At 37.3% G+C, this 17,862-nt stretch overlaps 1 long non-coding RNA gene across 2 annotated transcripts; it reads left to right on the forward strand.

The window, feature by feature from the left end:
• Positions 1-1,768: 1,768 nt before the first annotated feature.
• On the forward strand, positions 1,769-4,151 carry LOC120076807 (uncharacterized). 2 transcript variants are annotated; one of them, XR_016528945.1, is made up of 5 exons: positions 1,769-2,046; positions 2,145-2,263; positions 3,512-3,608; positions 3,947-4,003; positions 4,095-4,151. It is a non-coding gene; the product is annotated as an uncharacterized LOC120076807 (long non-coding RNA). The 2 variants fall into 2 exon arrangements; XR_016528946.1 differs by having other exon boundaries at positions 1,791-2,046; positions 3,509-3,608.
• The last annotated feature ends 13,711 nt before the right edge of the window (positions 4,152-17,862 follow it).

Raw genomic sequence — 17,862 nt, forward strand, 5'->3', positions numbered from 1 at the left:
ATAACTAAGAAAAAAGTAACTAAGTTTATCTAGTGGAACATCATATGTTGGGAGTTCCACATGCAAGAGTCATTGATAATGAGAAATAATTTGACAATGCTGCATCCAAGAAAAATTGCTTAGATCTTAGAAATCAAGCATCACTGTTTCTCTCCTACTCATCCTCAAGCTAATGAGCAAGTTGAAGTAGATAACAAAATTATAAAGCAAAATCAACATAGACCCACTTCCACAACGTAGGCCGGGCTACTATTTTCTCTTCACATAGGACCACTTTCTATGGGCCACGGTCTTAGCCCCCATGATCAGCCCAAATCATCATTCCCTAATTCCTTTTGGATTACGAACTCTAGGTTCGTCCCTCTATAAGCATGAGGTTATGAGCATCACCCTAGGTAAGTCCTTCTCCCTACTTTTAGCTTGTTCTTACCCTTTGTTAAATATTGACTTAAGCATTAGAGGTTCTGTGACAGACACCACATTGGAGTTTTCTTCTTTTTTTTTTTGTCTTGCAGGCCGTCTTTCCTTCTCTAAATTACAAATTTTAAAGATATACAAAGGTCAAGTGAGTTTTCTTGTTCGAATTTTATCATCAATAATACTAATAAGGAGAATTACAACTCATATATAATTAGAACATGCATACACCATAGTTTACATTAACAAATAAAATTAACATTAACAAATAAGAAAACATTAATAAATAATGTAAATGTTAAATCCAGAATGCTTCATCACAAATTAATATCGTTTTTGTGACATACATTGCATTCCTCACTCTATTTCATGGGTCTTAGGTCCAACACCCCAAATCATTACTAATTATTATAATACAACATAATTAATGCATGTTTGAATTTGTTTATTTAAATGTTTTTAAAAAATATATATTCCTTAAGTAATTTAAATGGATAATCAATTAAGAATGTTGGCTATAAAAACTGAAAAATGAATACAAAATCCAGCCGCCACCAACTAACTAACATGGGAAATCTCAAAATCTCAACATCATAGATAAATGAATTATTAGCCGACACCATCACAAAATTGGGAACAATTAAGATACAAACAGAAACTACTAAATTTAATTTCAATAACATAACATGGAAGAAAAAAATAATAATGGTAAAGAAGAGCGTAGTTCATATTCATATTATTAACCTCATGGTTTGAGGTTCAATCCTCCACCCTACACTTTAATTACAATATCTTTAAAAAAAAATAATGACAATCCCAAATTGAGAGAGACACACTACAAACAGATGACAATTAAATTAGGTTCATATTGGCATTACATAATGGTACATGATAATTAATTAAATGTTAAATTACTATTATATACTTTATTTTAAAAATATTCATATTCCCTTAAAAATTATATTATTACCTTTTGGTTTCTAATAAAGGTTCAGAATATATATGATTTTGAGTGAAAACTCAAATGCGTGTGATTGGTTTTATGACGGTAATTGCTTGGAAGGAATATGACGTGAGTATATTATTATTGGGGTTAGAATCTTCCCTAATCTAATACCTTGAAATTTAATTTCATTTCTTTTAGCTAATGTGAACTTAACTCAACGATAATTGATACGATATTTTCTTCTTGAATGTTAAAGGTTTGATCACTACAAGAAATACCCGTTTTTATAGTATTTCATAAAAGTATTTTAAAAAAACAGCAATGGAAAAGGAGGAAAAAAAAAAAACGGAAGAAAAAATCGGAGGAAAAACTTTAAAATTTACTCTCTTTGCGCACTTAAATTTTAGCAACAACGGTAAGTGTTATTAGGGCTCAACTTTTCCTCTCCCTTCTCTCCATTTAGAACGTTGTAGGACTCTCCATAGCCAATTTCTCTCGAAGCTTCATTCCCCCAAACAAAAACAAAATATGAACCGGAAAACAACCAACCATTCTCCAAATCTTCCGCCGGATGCATATGCCATGTCGAGAGGATTCTTGGTAGTGAGCGGCAACTTGACGAAACTTGCAAAGACGAAAAAAGGGGCCCAAAATCTTTAGTAGAGCAGCAAAGCATCACAACGGTGGCAATCCATTTCTTCTCTTTATTTTATCTTCCCTCCTTGCCTTATTTGTCTGACTCTCAAATGAAACCTTCATTTTCTTCTCTCTTGTGAAATAGTCGAAACGGTGGTGATCCACTCTTCTTTCACTCGGGCTTAAAATCTCGCCATCTCCTTGTTTGAGCTTCTCTTTCGATCTGCTGATTCTCGATCTCTCATCTTTTTTCATTTTTAGGAGGTAATTTCCTTCCGCTCTTGTTATGGTTCACAAGTTTATGTGTTATTTAAACATGATTTTGAAATGGGTTTTTTATTATTTTGACCTTTTTTTAAGTTAAATTGTTTTTCGTTAGCAAGCAATTGATTGAATTTTGAGTATTTTCGTGTTGGGTACAGTTTTTCACTTTCTGGGAATTATTTGTTGTTGCTCTTTCGTTTTTTTTTTTTTTTTTATTTGTTTACTATTAACCAAATAGAGGATGCTTGTTATGTCATTCTGCTTGTTCGGTGTCATAATTTTGTTCACTTTCCATTTCTACTCGAGTTTGTTTGCTCTTCTAGTTTGAATATGATTTGATGGCTAAAGATTTGGCAATTTTTTCATCAATCTGGTCCGCCCTTCTAGTTGGAGTATTGTTTGCTCTTCTAGTTTGCAGATCTGTGGGCAAGTTTCTCCTTGTTTTTTTAGAACTCTTGAAATTTAATAATGTCATTAGTTGCCAAATTGTGTTATCGTTTTGAATACTCTGTAATATTGAACCATTTGTCTATTTCGTAGTTATATTTTAGATTTGATTTGAAAATAGGTACATTAAAAATTTAAAATCTCTTAAAACGTAGTTGGATAAAAAGCTTCAGATCCTACCTCTTGGTCTTCCTTTTTGGTTAATGTAAGCTTGATTATGATCAATTTGCTATATTGGCTAATGTGTTATTAGAGTTAAATCGCGCAATCAATTTGCTATTTGTTTTCTTCTTATTTTATTTTTGTTCTTCTTGCATGTTGTTTTGTTTGATGCAGTATTTTAGGTCCAGTTTTCTGTTTTTGCATTTATGTTTCACCATATGTGTGGATTGTGCTCCCATGTTCGTCCTAAAAACTACATGTGGGTGGTTTGGAGAAAGTCCAAACATTAAACTTTCAAAAGAGACCTTTTAACCATAACCCCATATGAGCCCAAAAAGATAGCTAGCTAGTAGTAGATACATATGCAAGTAACACAAATACAAAATGGGTACATTGATGCTTTATCTCCCTCCCTTCATTGTATTCATTATTTATAATACAAAGCTTAATCTTCTTCTTCCTTTTGATCCTGATATAAACTTTGGAATGCTTATGAGCAAATGTCTCAGTGTAAATTATCTTCTCACTAAAATATGAAGGGATTTTCTATTTGTGATTAACAAGACATGGTAGTGATGATTTTCAGTACCAATAAACTAGAAAAAAGATTGTGGTTTGTACTTATGTTTCTCTTAGTAGGAGCCATGGAAAACAATTAAAGGGATCATAGTGGTTGGCAACAGTTTTGTTGCCTTTAAGAAGAACATGTAGGAAATGGAACCTCACTTTAAGCCAGGTAACTTTAATTCTTTGCTTTCATTGCAATACATATATTATATCTAGTCCTCTAAATCCCATATATATTGACATCTACTCCATTACGACGGGTGATATCAATTTTTCATTTGCCATGCCTAGCACTCATCATCACCATCTTCGTTGTAGGTATCTTATATTTGTTATAACTCAACATTTTATAAATATATCTAGCCATATAAACTAGATGAGGCTTCTTATGTTAGAAGTTTTATGGTCTTGCTTGCAGAAACAAAATAACATACTAGTACTTTGTAAATGAAGCTGTAAAATATGAATGTGCTGACATCTTGAAATGATACATGTATATTGTAACAGGTTCTTCTAAAGGGATGGCTTCATTTCTACAAATGTCAAAGGAGAGAACAGGAGTTGGTAAATTCATTGCTTTTATATTGACATTTCACTCATTTTCTATTCCTAAAAAAAAGGAATAATAAGTTGCATGTGTAAATATATATTGCAGATGGAATTTGAAGTCGTTGAATAAAAAATATATGCCTTCGAATGTGGCATTTTATTCGGATACTGTTTAGGCTTGCCTTCTTTTACTTGATGGATTATATTTCCTGCAACCATTATGGTTGAGGATGACTAGCAGGAATTAGAACTTTGATTCACTGTGAGGAATTATTGCTCCTACATGATTTCAGTATCCTAGTTTGTTTCAAATTGAATCTTAGTTGATTTTTATTTTGATGTTTAGGATGGACTAACAATGAAAAGATTGAATAATTATTGTTATGATTGTCTACATATTGTTTTCCATGCAACATGTTGAAAGAGAAATAATCCAATCAGCTTTTTAGATTCATTATAGCAAAATATCACAAGTTAACTAACAATTTTTTTTTGGATTCTAATGTGCATTTGTTTAGTTACATCAGAGTTCATGGAAATCTATTTGTTGGTTTTTCCAGTCTTGTATTTTATTTCTTTAAGACAAACTCATGAATCCCATTTCATTTGTTTGTGCAGTTTGGTATCCATTATCTTGATTAAAATGAAGTTACTTTTATGATTGGTAGTAGATTAAGATATTATGGTATTGGGTTTTATATCCTAAAATTCGTGGTTTGTAAACAATAAAACTTATTTTGAAAATTTAATAAGTTGTTATTGAATATATGTATTGCTTATTAGAAATCCAATAAACCTAAAAGATCCATGACTATTACATGAGTACTTGAACTTTATGTAGAGACATAAGTGGATCATGTTCGAGGAAATAGTCAAAATGATCTATAGTATACGAATAAGGTTGGGTGTCTAATGCGTGGTTAATGCGATGAAATAATGGTGTAGAATGCGATGGTGGAATATGTGTTGTGCATGCAAGTTTTCTTAGCAAGATCCAAGTATAAACCCTACTAAGTTTTCTGGTAAGTCCAGAGTCGAACACAGGGACTATGGGAACAGTATGCGATGGTAATTTTCGATTACTTTGTGGTAACAAATAAATCAATGTGTTGGTTGGTATGTTGTTTAAGGTATAAATTTTATGCGGCGGAATTGAGAAAAGAGCTAATAATATGAAAGTACAATGAGTATGCAAGGGAACGGGTTGCGAAGGGGTTTAGCTACCACTTTCTAAGATTGCGTTCATGTTATGCGATCATGCTACATATATACAACAACTAGTCATCTCTCAATGCAAATGCTATGACTTCTAGTTTTAGAACACATGCGGTGTATGCGATGATGTTTATAGGACTTACGTTTAAGCCTCTATTCTTGTCTATGTGATGATGATGGCACACACATACACAAGGCGATCGTATACTACCATAACTTATTTCTAGGGTGCATGCGATGCATGTTGGCAAACAGAGTTTATCTCTAAGTCTCTATTTCTTGTTTATGCAGATCTAATCTTGCTTTCTCAAGTCTAGATTCTAACCTAGCTCTCTCAAGTCTTAGGTTCTTTCTTTAGACTCTCTCCCAAGTAGCTCTAAAGGGGTGATGGATGCAACATAAGACAAGATAATCACATGCAATGAAGATCCTAGGTCATGTTAGCTAAGTACTTCTCAAATGAAATCGAAATACATAATGACAATATGAAATAAAGATAAGGAGCTTGGTAGCAATTTCTTGCTTTCCAAGGCTTTTACACTGCTTTTTTCTACTCTGCTCAAAAGATATTCTTGCTTTCGCAAGAGACGGCCCTCACCCTACTTTCCACGCTCCCTGACACTCTCTTGAGCTGACCAGGACGATCTTCTGACGTCTTCTCCCTTCTCTCGCTTTCGCCTTCTAAGTATAAGGAAACTATGAACAAAGGCTAACTACTATCTTCTATATGGCTCAGTTGGAATGAAAAACCGAACTCGTCGAACTCCTTTAACGAAGGTGGTCTTCGGTATTTATAGAGCTTCAGGGTGAAGAGCTTTTCTCTCAAATGATTGCACTGATAGGATGTCATTAATTCTCTGTCTGATGCGCCGATTAATTGTCACCGAAAAGTTGAGTGTACTTGCTACAGTTTGTTGTTAATGGCTTGTCAATTTAATTCGGAATTGACTGTCATCAGCTTTCTGTCCCATCGTGATTTATTGAGCTTTCACCTTGATGCGCCGGCTTTATGTGGCCACCTTCTTGAGCAGATCTTTGCGAACGTATATGATCGCATAGCCTTGCGGTCGCAATCTCTTGATGTGCTCGGACTCTAAATTCCTTGGATCGCAATTTCGCTTTGCGCCAATGCATTTTCTACACAAAATACATAAGTTAGCCATTTTAATGCGATGGACGCATGCGATCGCAATGTTATAAACTTAATGCTTTTGGACGCAATTTTATATATTTTTATCGTTGCAATCCTTCATTGTTTTATATCTTTGCGCTGTAATAACGTGCATTTTTGCTCGTTATCACACCCTCAAATTTAAAACAATGCTTGTTCTCAACCATGGACTAAAGATTTTCTTTAGAAAGTCGACCGAATTCTTCTTTCCTAGATTTCTCAAGGTTGCCTTATTCAAATCCTATGTACTAAAATCTCCTTAATTCTTATCCAGGTCTTTCTTAAAATATTTCTAAAATTTAGGGATCGCAAATTTAACCTTAAAAAAGACTTTATTAGTTTCCAAAACATCGCATGATTTATTTCATAAAAAAAAAAAACTTTTTCAACTGGGGTATTTTCAAATGATTTTTATCCTTTCGTAGTTTTAGATATTTTTTTTCTATGACCTTGCGCTGATCCAAGTACCTAGCCTTCGTTTTGGTTTGCCCCCACGGGTGTCATGCGAGCATCCAACTACGAGCAAGACGCTCTTTCTCAGTCTAAACTCATGCCCATTTGGCAGCGGAGTTGCGATCATTTTATTTATGCGTTGATCTTGATTCCTACCTTCGTTTTGGTTTACCCCCACGGGTGTCATGCGAACATCCAACTACAAGTAGGATCCGATCGCAATGTTATGATTTTTTTAATGCCTAAAAATAGCAAGGTTTAAAATGAATACCGCACCCCCAAATTTAAACGCAACAATGTCCTCATTGCTGAAAGATTGACAGAATTCATGTGATGCTCTTTGTAAATTTTGTAAAAGTCAGTTTGAAAGAAAGCTGGTGGACCACTAACTTCTAGAAATATTTCATGATTTGACTGTCCTAAAATTAAGTTGACTCTAGTATATACGAAAAAATAGAGACATGTGTTTCATCATTGAAATCATAATTGGCAAAGAGAAATGATGTGGTGACTTACTAAATTAATCAATGTGTAATGATTGCGCCGACTAAAGAGGATGTGGTGATAAAATTATCAAAGTTAAAATGATATGCGATAGAGCAAAATTTGGAATAAACAAAGTCAAGGAAAGATACAACCCCCAAATTTGCTCTGTCGCCTACATTATTTGTGAACGCATCCTTCTTTGTGGTGAACTGCTCTCTTCGATTGGGGTGGCGGAATAAGCCAGTTGCACCTTTTGTGTAGCTCCTCCGCAATCGTTCACCACTATCGTTGCAAAGAAAACATCGAGAGGGTCAAATTAAAAAACAAAGTTAACAAAATTTTTCTTCACTTTTATTTTTTTTTATTTTTATAGAAATGCAATGGATAATGAAATGACAATAACTACAAGGAGATAGAAATAAGTTCATGAATTGAAGGTTTCAACGAACTTCACAAAAATTGCGTACTTGATGAAATTGAATCGCATGCTTGTGCAGGGACCGACCACTTCTTTTTCAGTCAGAGTTCCTCAGGTGCACAGAGGTGTTCTCGTGATGCAAGTCTTATCTGTGATATATTTTGACTCTTTGCCTGTTGACTTTGAATGCGTTGGTCTTGTCTTCATTTAATAACTCAATCGCGCCATGCGGGAATACCTCTCTAATAATGAAGAGTCCGGACCAACGTGACTTTAATTTCCCAGGAAAGAGTCATAGCCGCGAATTGAATAGTAAGACCTTTTGTCCGACTTGGAGATTCTTCTCGCATAATTGTTTGTCATGCCAATGCTTTACGCGCTCCTTGTAAATTTTTGCATTCTCATATGCGTGAGTTCTCTATTCCTCAAGCTCGACCAATTGAAGTTTCCTTGCTTCCCTTGCGACCTTTAAGTCAAAGTTTAGCTTTTCATAGCCCACAGTGCTTTATGCTTCAACTCAGGCAGTAAATGACATGCCTTTCCGAACACCAGTGCATATGGGGACATGCCTATAGGTGTCTTATAGTTGGTCCTGTATGCCCACAAGGCATCGTCCAGCTTCGTTGCATAATCTTTTCGTGAAGGCTTTACCACCTTCTCTAATATCAACTCGATTTCTCTGTAGGATACTTCAGCTTGACCATTTGTTTGTGGATGGTATGCGGTGGCCACTTTATGGAGGATATTATATTTGAGCAGCAAATTGTTGACGATGTGATTAACAAAGTGGGAGCCTTCATCACTTATTATGGCATATGGAGTGCCAAAATGAGTGAAGATATTTTTCTTCAAGAACTGTGAGACTACCGCCAGTCACTTGCGGCGCACTATACCGCTTCTACCCATTTGGAGATATAGTCGACGGCTAACAGAATGTATTTGTGACCATTTGATGGTAGAAATGGTCCTATGAAGTCTATGCCCCAGACATCGAACAATTCCAATTCTAAGATGATGTTCATGGGCATCGCATGCTTCCATGAAATGTTTCACGTGTGTTGGCACCGGTTGCATTTTATCGCGTAGTCTCTTGCATCCTTAAATAATGTTGACCAAAAATACCCACTTTGTAGCACTTTCGCTGCTGTGCGTTGGCCTCCAAAGTGTCCTCCATATGGCGAGTCATGGCATTGTGATAATATGCGTTGGTGAGCAGCATCTGGTACACATAGGCGCAAAATCTGGTCTGACCCCCTCTTATAAAGATTTGGCTCGTCCCAATAATATGATCTGCATTCATGTCTGAGCTGCCTCTTTTGGTGGTCTATATAGTATTTAGGAAATTGTTTGCAAACTAGAAAATTGACCACGTCCGCATACCATGGTAATTCTTCAATTTTAAATAACTGCTCGTCTGGGAAAGTTGTGTTCACTTCTGACTGGTTGCGGTCAACTTCAGGATTTTCTAGTCTGGATAAATGGTCCGCAACCTGGTTCTCCGTCCCCTTGCGATCAATGATCTCCATGTTGAATTCTTGGAGGAGGAGAACCCATCGAATCAATCTCGGCTTCACATCTTTCTTTGTCATCAAATATTTTATCATCGAGTGGTTAGTGTGAACAATTACCTTAGCTCCCAGCAAGTAAGCTCTGAATTTTTCCAAAGCAAATATTACCACAAGTAATTTTTTTTTCTGTGGTCATGTAATTTGTTTGAGCAAGGTTCAAGGTTTTATTCGCATATGCGATGGGATGTAGCATTGTTTTCTTCTTTTGTGCCAGCACTACTCCCATCGTATAATCGCTTGCGTTGCACATTAGTTCAAAGGGTTGTGTCCAGTCCGGTGCGATCAACACAGATGCGTTATTCAATATCTTGAATGCGTTGAGGCATTGGTCATCGAAGTCAAACTTTCTTTCTGCCTCCAGCAATGCACTCAGTGGTCATGTAATCTTTGAAAAGTCTTTCACAAAATGTATATAAAAAGCAGCATGTCCTAAGAAGCCCCTAACAGCCTTCACATTCGCTGGGGGTGGAAGCTTTTCAATCGCCTCAATCTTTGCCTTGTCCACCTCCAGCCCATCCTTGGAGACTTTATGCCCAAGCACAATACCTTCCTTTACCATGAAGTGGAATTTCTCCCAATTTAACATGAGGTTCATCTCTTCACATCTTTTCAATATCTTCTCCAGATTGTTGAGACAGACTTCGTATGTTTGCCCATACACCGAGAAGTCATCCATGAAAATTTCTACAAGAGTCTTCAAGATATTCAGAAAAGATGACCATCATACACCTCTAGAAAGTGCTCGGCGCATTGCATAGGCCGAACGGCATGCGTCGAACGCAAACGTTCCATAAGGGCAGGTGAATGTGGTTTTTTCTTGATCTTCAAAAGCAATCATGATTTGGTTATAGCCGTCATATCCATCCAAGAAGCAGTAGAAATCATTTCCAGCTAGGCGGTCTAGCATCTGGTCGATAAAAGGCAAAGGGAAATGATCCATCTTTGTCGCTGCAATGCAAATCTGCCATCCAGTGACGGTCCTCATTGGTATCAGTTCGTTATTTGCATTGGGGACTACCGTCATCCCTCCTTTCTTCGGCACACATTGCATGGGGTTGACCCACGTGCTGTCGGCTATTGGATAGATAATTCCCGCGTCTAACCACTTGATTATCTCCTTCTTTACGACCTTCTTCATCGTAGGATTAAGTCTGAGTTGATGTTCGATCGATCCTTTTTGGTTCTTCTTAAGATGAATCTTGTGCATGCAATAAGCAGGGCTAATTTTTCTAATGTCTGCTAGCGTCCAACCAATTGCTTTTATATACTTTCTCAGGATGCTCAGCAATGCATTCTCTTGATCTTCATTAAGTGCAGAGGGAATTATTACAGGTAGCTTTTCATTCTACCCCAGAAACGCATACTTCAGGTGGTTTGGAAGGGTCTTCAGCTCTATTGTTGGTGGTTGTTCCAAGGATGGTTTTGTTGTTTTTCTTTCTTCACTCGTTGTCAGCTTGTCTTCTTTGGATGCGATCATCTCATCTTCTTTGGTTGTTTTTTCTGTTATCGCATTGCAGGCTATTATGGATGCGGTCGTATCCTCATCTTCATTTTCATCTTCAGACTTTTCTTCTTCATTCAAACTTGGTTCATCGTCGGATTCATTGAGGTTTTCTTCTTCATGATATTTCATGGCTCAGATAATGTCAAATCTAAGCTTCTGTCCATTCATGCTCAGTGTGATCTCTCCTTTGTACATATCAATTTGAGCGTGACCAGTGGATAAAAATGGTCGTCCCAGGATGATGGGTACATCCTTGTCCGCTTCGTACTTCAGGATGATGAAGTCTGCCGGTAATATAAATTTATCAATTGTAACTAAAACATTCTTCACCTTCCCTTCTAGATGCACAAGGGATCTATCAGCTAATTGAAGAGTCATCGTTGTGGGCGCCAGCTGCCCCATATTCAACTACTTGAAAATTGAAAAGGGCATCAAGTTGATGCTGGCCCCGAGATCGCAAAGCGCTTAACCGATGTATAACCCTCTAATAGAGCAGAGTATTGTGAAACTTTCAAGGTCGCGAATTTTCGGTGGAATTATGGACTTTGAACTTTGCGTCAATGCCACCGTTGCGAACTTACCAGTGCTTCTCTTCTTCGTCACCATATCCTTTAGAAACTTTGCATACTTGGGCATCTGTTCAATCGCTTCAGTGAACGGAATATTAATATGCAACTGTTTCAGCATATCCATGAAGCGTTGATACTGTACCTCATCATTTTTCTTCTTTTTAAGTCTCTGAGGGATAATCCCCAGTAATGTAAGTAACTAAAGACCCTATCGGTTCATGTGAATAGAGGGAATAGTAGCAGCTGTATTCTCACGGTTCCCTGTTTTTCGGCTTTGAGGTGGACGCAATCTCTGGTTCCATCGCCTCATTTTCTTCTGTTTCTCCTCGAGTCAACGAAATCTCTGGTTCCAATGCAATTGGAGTAGTCCGACTAGGTTCTTTCTTCTTCTCCGCCATAATCTTTTCGCTTCGCAACGTCACAACTTGACATTGCTCTTTTCCCGTACCCCCTGGGTTGCACGGGAGTTCTGTTGAACTCGATAGTGCCCCTTATGGTCTATCTGAATTTGCAGATTGCGGATAGACGTCGCTTGATTTTGAAGCACTATTTCATTCTTTTTAATATACTGCTTCAACAAACTTTCCAACGATGAAGATTGCGACGCCTGCGAACTATTGGCTTGTTTTTGCGTTTGACCGTGTGTTCGCGGAAAAAATCCTTGTGGCCCTTCTTTTTGCGCCACTGGTTGAAACTTTTGTTGTTGATTTTTCCACGCGAAGTTAAGGTGGTTTCTCCACCCGGGGTGTACGTATTGGAAAACGGATTATTTTTCACGAAATAGACTGAATGTGGGTTCCTTGGGAATTCCTTCATTAGATGGCCTTCACCGCAAGTAGCACAACTTGCGGTCGTTTGGTTGATTGCATTGACTTGCCCACTATGCGTTCCTAGGCTACTGATTGCGATTCTTTGTATCAAATTCATCATCGCAGTCATTTGGTTCTGAAGGGATGCGATGACCCCGTTATTCGCGTTACTATCTTTGATTCTCAATCTTTGACCGCTTTCTCTCCAGTCTTCATGATTTTTAGAAATGTGATCAAGTATATTCTTGACCTCATCGTAAGTTTTATCAAGCAGACCTCCAGCTGCTGCCGCATTAGCAGCAGTCTGCGATGCAGGGTTCAATCCGTGGTAGAAAATTTCCATCTGTAAACAATCTGGTAGATTGTTATGCGGGCTTACCAGCCTCTTAAACCTCGCCTAGGCATCATTGAGTGATTTGTCAATATCCTGTTCAAAATTCGTGATCAACTTCCTCATTCTGGCATTTTTCGTCGGGGGAAGTACTTCTTCATGAACTTCTCAACTACTTATTCCCATGATGTAATCTCCCCTGGTTTGAGAGAATAAGCCCATTTCCATGCCTGGTCACACAACGAAAATGGAAACAATGTAAATCAAACCTCATCAGCAGAGATGTTTGGGAACACGAACGTATTGCAGATCTTGATAAAACTCCGGAGGTGGGCGTGCGAATCCTCGCCACACTTACCACCAAACTGTCCAGTAGTTTGAATCATCTACAGCATCACTGGTTTCATTTCGAATCTCGATCTGTCAAGAGCTGGCCTCATGATTCTTGGTGAGAAATCATAGAGGTTGGGCGACGCATAGTCCCAGATGGGCCTATTGCGGTCGTTCGCCAATAGGATGGGATTCGCCATGATATTATTTGCATTTGGTGCTCCATTTTCTGGTTGCTTCGCCATGTTTGGATCTTTCTCTTGTTGTTGTTGTTGTTGGCAGCTGTTTCTTTTTCTTCTTCGGAAAGTCCTCTAAATCTCTGGGTCGTAAATGGGCTCAGGATTTTGTCCTTTGCTCATACGACGCCCGCTTCTTCCCTTACCTAAGGAAAAGTAGTGCACAAAGAAGGAGAGTCTGGAAAGAAAATAAAAAATTTACCGTCAGCATAATGTATTTCCGTAGTCCCCGACAACAGTGCAAAAAACTTGATGAATGGTTAATGCGATGAAATAATGGTGTAGAATGCGATGGTGGAATATGCGTTGTGCATGCAAGTTTTCTTAGCAAGATCCAAGTATAAACCCTACTAAGTTGCCTGGTAAGCTCAAGATCGAACACAGGGACTATGGGAACAATATGTGATGGTAATTTTCTATTACTTTGCAGTAACAAATAAATCAATGTGTTGGTTGGTATGTTGTTTAAGGTATAAAGTTTATGCAGCGGAATTGAGAAAAGAGCTAATAATACGAAAGTACAATGAGTATGCAAGAGAATGGGTTGAGAAGGGATTTAGCTACTACTTCCTAAGATTGTGTTCATGTTATGCCATCATGCTACATACATACAACAGCAAGTCATCTCTCAATGCAAATGCTATGGCTTCTAGTTTTAGAATGCATGCGGTATATGCGATGATGTCTATAGGACTTACGTCTAAGCCTCTATTCTTATCTATGCGATGATGAATGACACACACATACACAAGGCGATCGCATACTACTATAACCTATTTCTATGGTGCATGCGATGCATGTTGGCAAACAGAGCTTATCTCTAAGTCTCTATCTCTTGCTTATGCAGATCTAATCTTGCTTTCTCAAGTCTAGAATCTAACCTAGCTCTCTCAAGTCTTAGGTTCTTTCTTTAGACTCTCTCTCGAGTAGCTCTAAAGGGGTGATGGACGCAACAAAAGACAAGATGATCGCATGCAATGAAGATCCTAGGTCATGTTAGCTAAGTACTTCTCAACCCATTCGAAAGTCTAGTTACTCATGCGTATTGTAAAGAGAGTGAACAGATGTAGAAATGTAGGTTTCATTCTATAAATGAAATCGAAATACATAATGACAATATGAAATAAAGGTAAGGAGCCTAGTAGCAATTTCTTGCTTTCCAAGGCTTTTACACTTTTTTTTCTACTCTGCTCAAAAGATATTCTTGCTTTCGTAAGAGTTGGCCCTCTCTTTGCTTTCCATGCTCCCTGGCACTTTCTCGAGCTGACCAGGACGATCTTCTGGCGTCTTCTCCCTTCTCTCGCTTTCGCCTTCTAAGTATAAGGAAACTATGAACAAAGGCTAACTACTATCTTCTATATAGCTCAGCTGGAATGAAAAACCAAACTCGCCGAACTCCTTTAACGAAGGTGGCCTTCAGTATTTATAGAGCTTCAGGGTAAAACAAACTCTTCTAATAGGATGTCATTAATTCTCTGTCTAATGCGTCCATTAACTGTCATCAGCTTTCTGTCCCATCGTGATTTATTGAGCTTTCACCTTGATGCGCGGGCTTTATGCGGCCATCTTCTTGAGCAGATCTTTGCGAATGCATATGATCGCATAGCCTTGCGGTTGCAATCTCTTGATGTGCTCGGACTCTAAATTCCTTGGATCGCCATTTTGCTTTGCGCCAATGCATTTTCTGCACAAAATACATAAGTTAGTTGTTTTAATGCGATGGACGCATGTGATCGCAATGTTATAAACTTAATGCTTTTGGACGCAATTTTATATATTTTTATCATTGTAATCCTTCATTGTTTTATATATTTGCGCTGTAATAACGTGCATTTCTGCCTGTTATCAATGTCTTATTCTGGTAATACTATTGGATGTGACCTACTCTGTAGTTGTTACAAAGAGTTGTAAAGTGCTACAAGCGAAGTGATCCTAATTCGTACATGTTATGACATGAGGAGTGGGGGCGTCCTGTGCAAATGGGTTTGTACAAGATCAGACCACGAAATTAGTCACTCTTACTTTATAACGGTGTTTACTGTTTAAGACTAACTATTTCAAAACAATGACTTAGGTAACTTAACCTTAATCTTGAGCTAACTATGAACTCCTGTTTATTCGGGATTATACTTAGATTTGTATAGGTGAGGGTTGGCTCAACAACCCCGGCTCAATAAACCTCCATTTTAAGGGTAAGACCAGGTAGATAGCTGGGGACATAGGGTGCAAGAAGGAATTCAATCCTATCCGCTTTTAGGGATAGTAGAGAGGTTGTTCCCTTAAGTGTTGATCCGGGTCCTGAACAAGGAGCCCTACCTTCTCATTGGCCTAAGAAGGACTCGGTTTGTTGATTGGATCACAGACCAATTGTTCATTAGAGGATCTGTGAGATTTAAGGAACAAGAGGTAATCTCAAGGGTAAAACAGACATTTCACCCAACCGTTATTATGAACAACTTGTGAAGGGTTAACTTACTAATCATGGTTATATCGAATAGACATAATAAATCTATAATGAGGGGAGTTCAACTATGGACTTTAGTGGAGTGAGCCATTTAACGAATGAGGGTTAATTCGATGTAATCAATTTAGCCAATTAATCTTGGATCGTTGGAGCCCATAATCTGTAGGTCCTTGACGTCCCCCTACTAGCTCATAAATGGATTAGTTTTAGAGTAGTGTGATAACTTAATTTGAAACGTTCAAATTAGAATTAAAGGTATTAGTAATTATATGAGATATAATTACACGTTTAATTTTAAGAATTAAACGGAATAAGAGAATTAATATTTAAATATGATTTAAATATTTGAAGGTGGATTTGTGTAAAATTAATTTAATATTTGATATTAAATTAATTAGAATTAATTAAATTGTTTAATTATTTATTTATTTATTAGAAAATTAATTTTGTAAAATTAATAATATTTTTACTTTTGAAATCAAATTGATTTTTAAGATTAAATTTGAAATTTGAAAACTAAAAAAATACAAAATGGAATTGTGGATTTTTCCATTATCATCTTCAACTAGCTCACACAAAATCCACCTAAGTTTAGCTTCAATAACTCCAAGCATGAGCTGCATCTCATGCAGCCATCTTCTTTGCATGCATGAAAGTCCTGCAATATATTGAAAAGATTGGAGTTGAATTGAGGCATGCATCTATATTGTTTTTTGTTGAAAAATTCGAGTTGAAGAAGTTGTTCTTCAAGTGGGTTGTTGCAGTGAGTTCTTCTCCAAGTTCCCTTCATTCAAGCTTATTTTGAGTCCCACAACTTAATCTAAAGCTCCAAGAGAATAGTGGGGAAGATCTTGAGGTGGTCTACAGCAAGATTTGGAGAAGTTTGCAGTTAAGAATCAAGATTTCAAGGAGTTCGACAAATGTATGGCTTGAAACCCTCTTGTTATCGTGTAAGCATGCTTTAGTTACTGCCAAAATTAATGAATTAGAGTGTTAATTGATCATTGCTTTTGCTGCATGTTGATATACTTTAACAATTGGTATCAGAGCATCTTTTAAGCACTCAATTCTAGTGTGGTGGGTGTTTTTCATGAGTTATATGAACATGGTGCACTGATATGGTTTTTTGAGTTTTGGCATTTTTTTCTCTTTGATTTCTTGATTAAATTTGTAATTGGCTCTTGATTGATGAGCTTATATGTGTTCTCAAGAGTCTGCAATTTATTTGGAGTCATTAGAGTTGAAATTAAGATGTAATTGAAGAAACAAGTGAAGAAGGCCGAGCTGCAGATTCCAGTTCTTCAGCCTCTGCTCAAATCTGGGAATTGAAGTGTCGTGTGCTAGATGATCGTGTAGCTACGGGCGCAAACGATAGCATTACACGATCGTGTAGCTTTGTGTGCATGCTGAACGATGTGAAGAGGTGCTATACGATAGCACTACACAATCGTGTAGCTTTATGCGTGCGCTGAACGATGTGAACAGGTGCTATACGATGGCACTACATGATCATAAGCGCTATACAATAGCACTACAAGATCGTGTAGCTTTGTGCGTGTGTTGAACGATGTGCAGAGGCGCTATACGATAGCATTACACGATCGTGTAGCTTTGTCCGGCGTTAAACGATGGCACAACATGATAGTTGGAAGACGCAAGGCGATAGTGTAGTTTTGTCTGGTGCTAGACGATGGCACTACATGATAGTTGGAAGATGCAAGGTGATGACGCTATACGATCAGGCAGACACTAGACAATCGCGCTAGACGATAGACGTCAACACTACATGATGAACCAAACGACATCAGACTAGTGAGAGCAGCCGATTCGACCAGTTTTCTTGAGGTCCTATCCGGTTTAGCCTCAAAAGGTTTTTGGCTGGTTCAGTTCATGCTATTCTTGTTCAGTTCAACTTGTTTGGGTTCGGTTTAAAGTGGTCTAGAAGCAGTTTTGAAGTTGTCACTGGTTGTTTTGTAATAATTAGGTTTTTCTTTGCTTGTTTATACCAAAACTAAAACCATATCAGTTTGAGTTTAATTATTTATGAATTTGATGTATGTTATAATTAAATAAATCTTGTATGTGTATAGAGTATGCCATATAGATTTAAAATCCCACCCTAAGAAGCATGTTACATGCATTGAAAATATGTTATAAAATGTTATAACATATAGTATGCATGTTAGGGTTTCTTTTATTTAATATGATTGTTATATTAAATATTGAATCTCTTTGATGTATGTTGTGGATGTTTAACATATCTAAAAGTTTTGTAAGCTGTTATAAAATTGGGTTAGATGTTTAAAATCCATAAAAATGA

The sequence above is a fragment of the Benincasa hispida genome, chromosome 4 (assembly GCF_027475165.1).
Source record: "Benincasa hispida cultivar pf3 chromosome 4, pf3_genome.v1.1, whole genome shotgun sequence".
Classification (NCBI taxonomy): domain Eukaryota; kingdom Viridiplantae; phylum Streptophyta; class Magnoliopsida; order Cucurbitales; family Cucurbitaceae; genus Benincasa; species Benincasa hispida.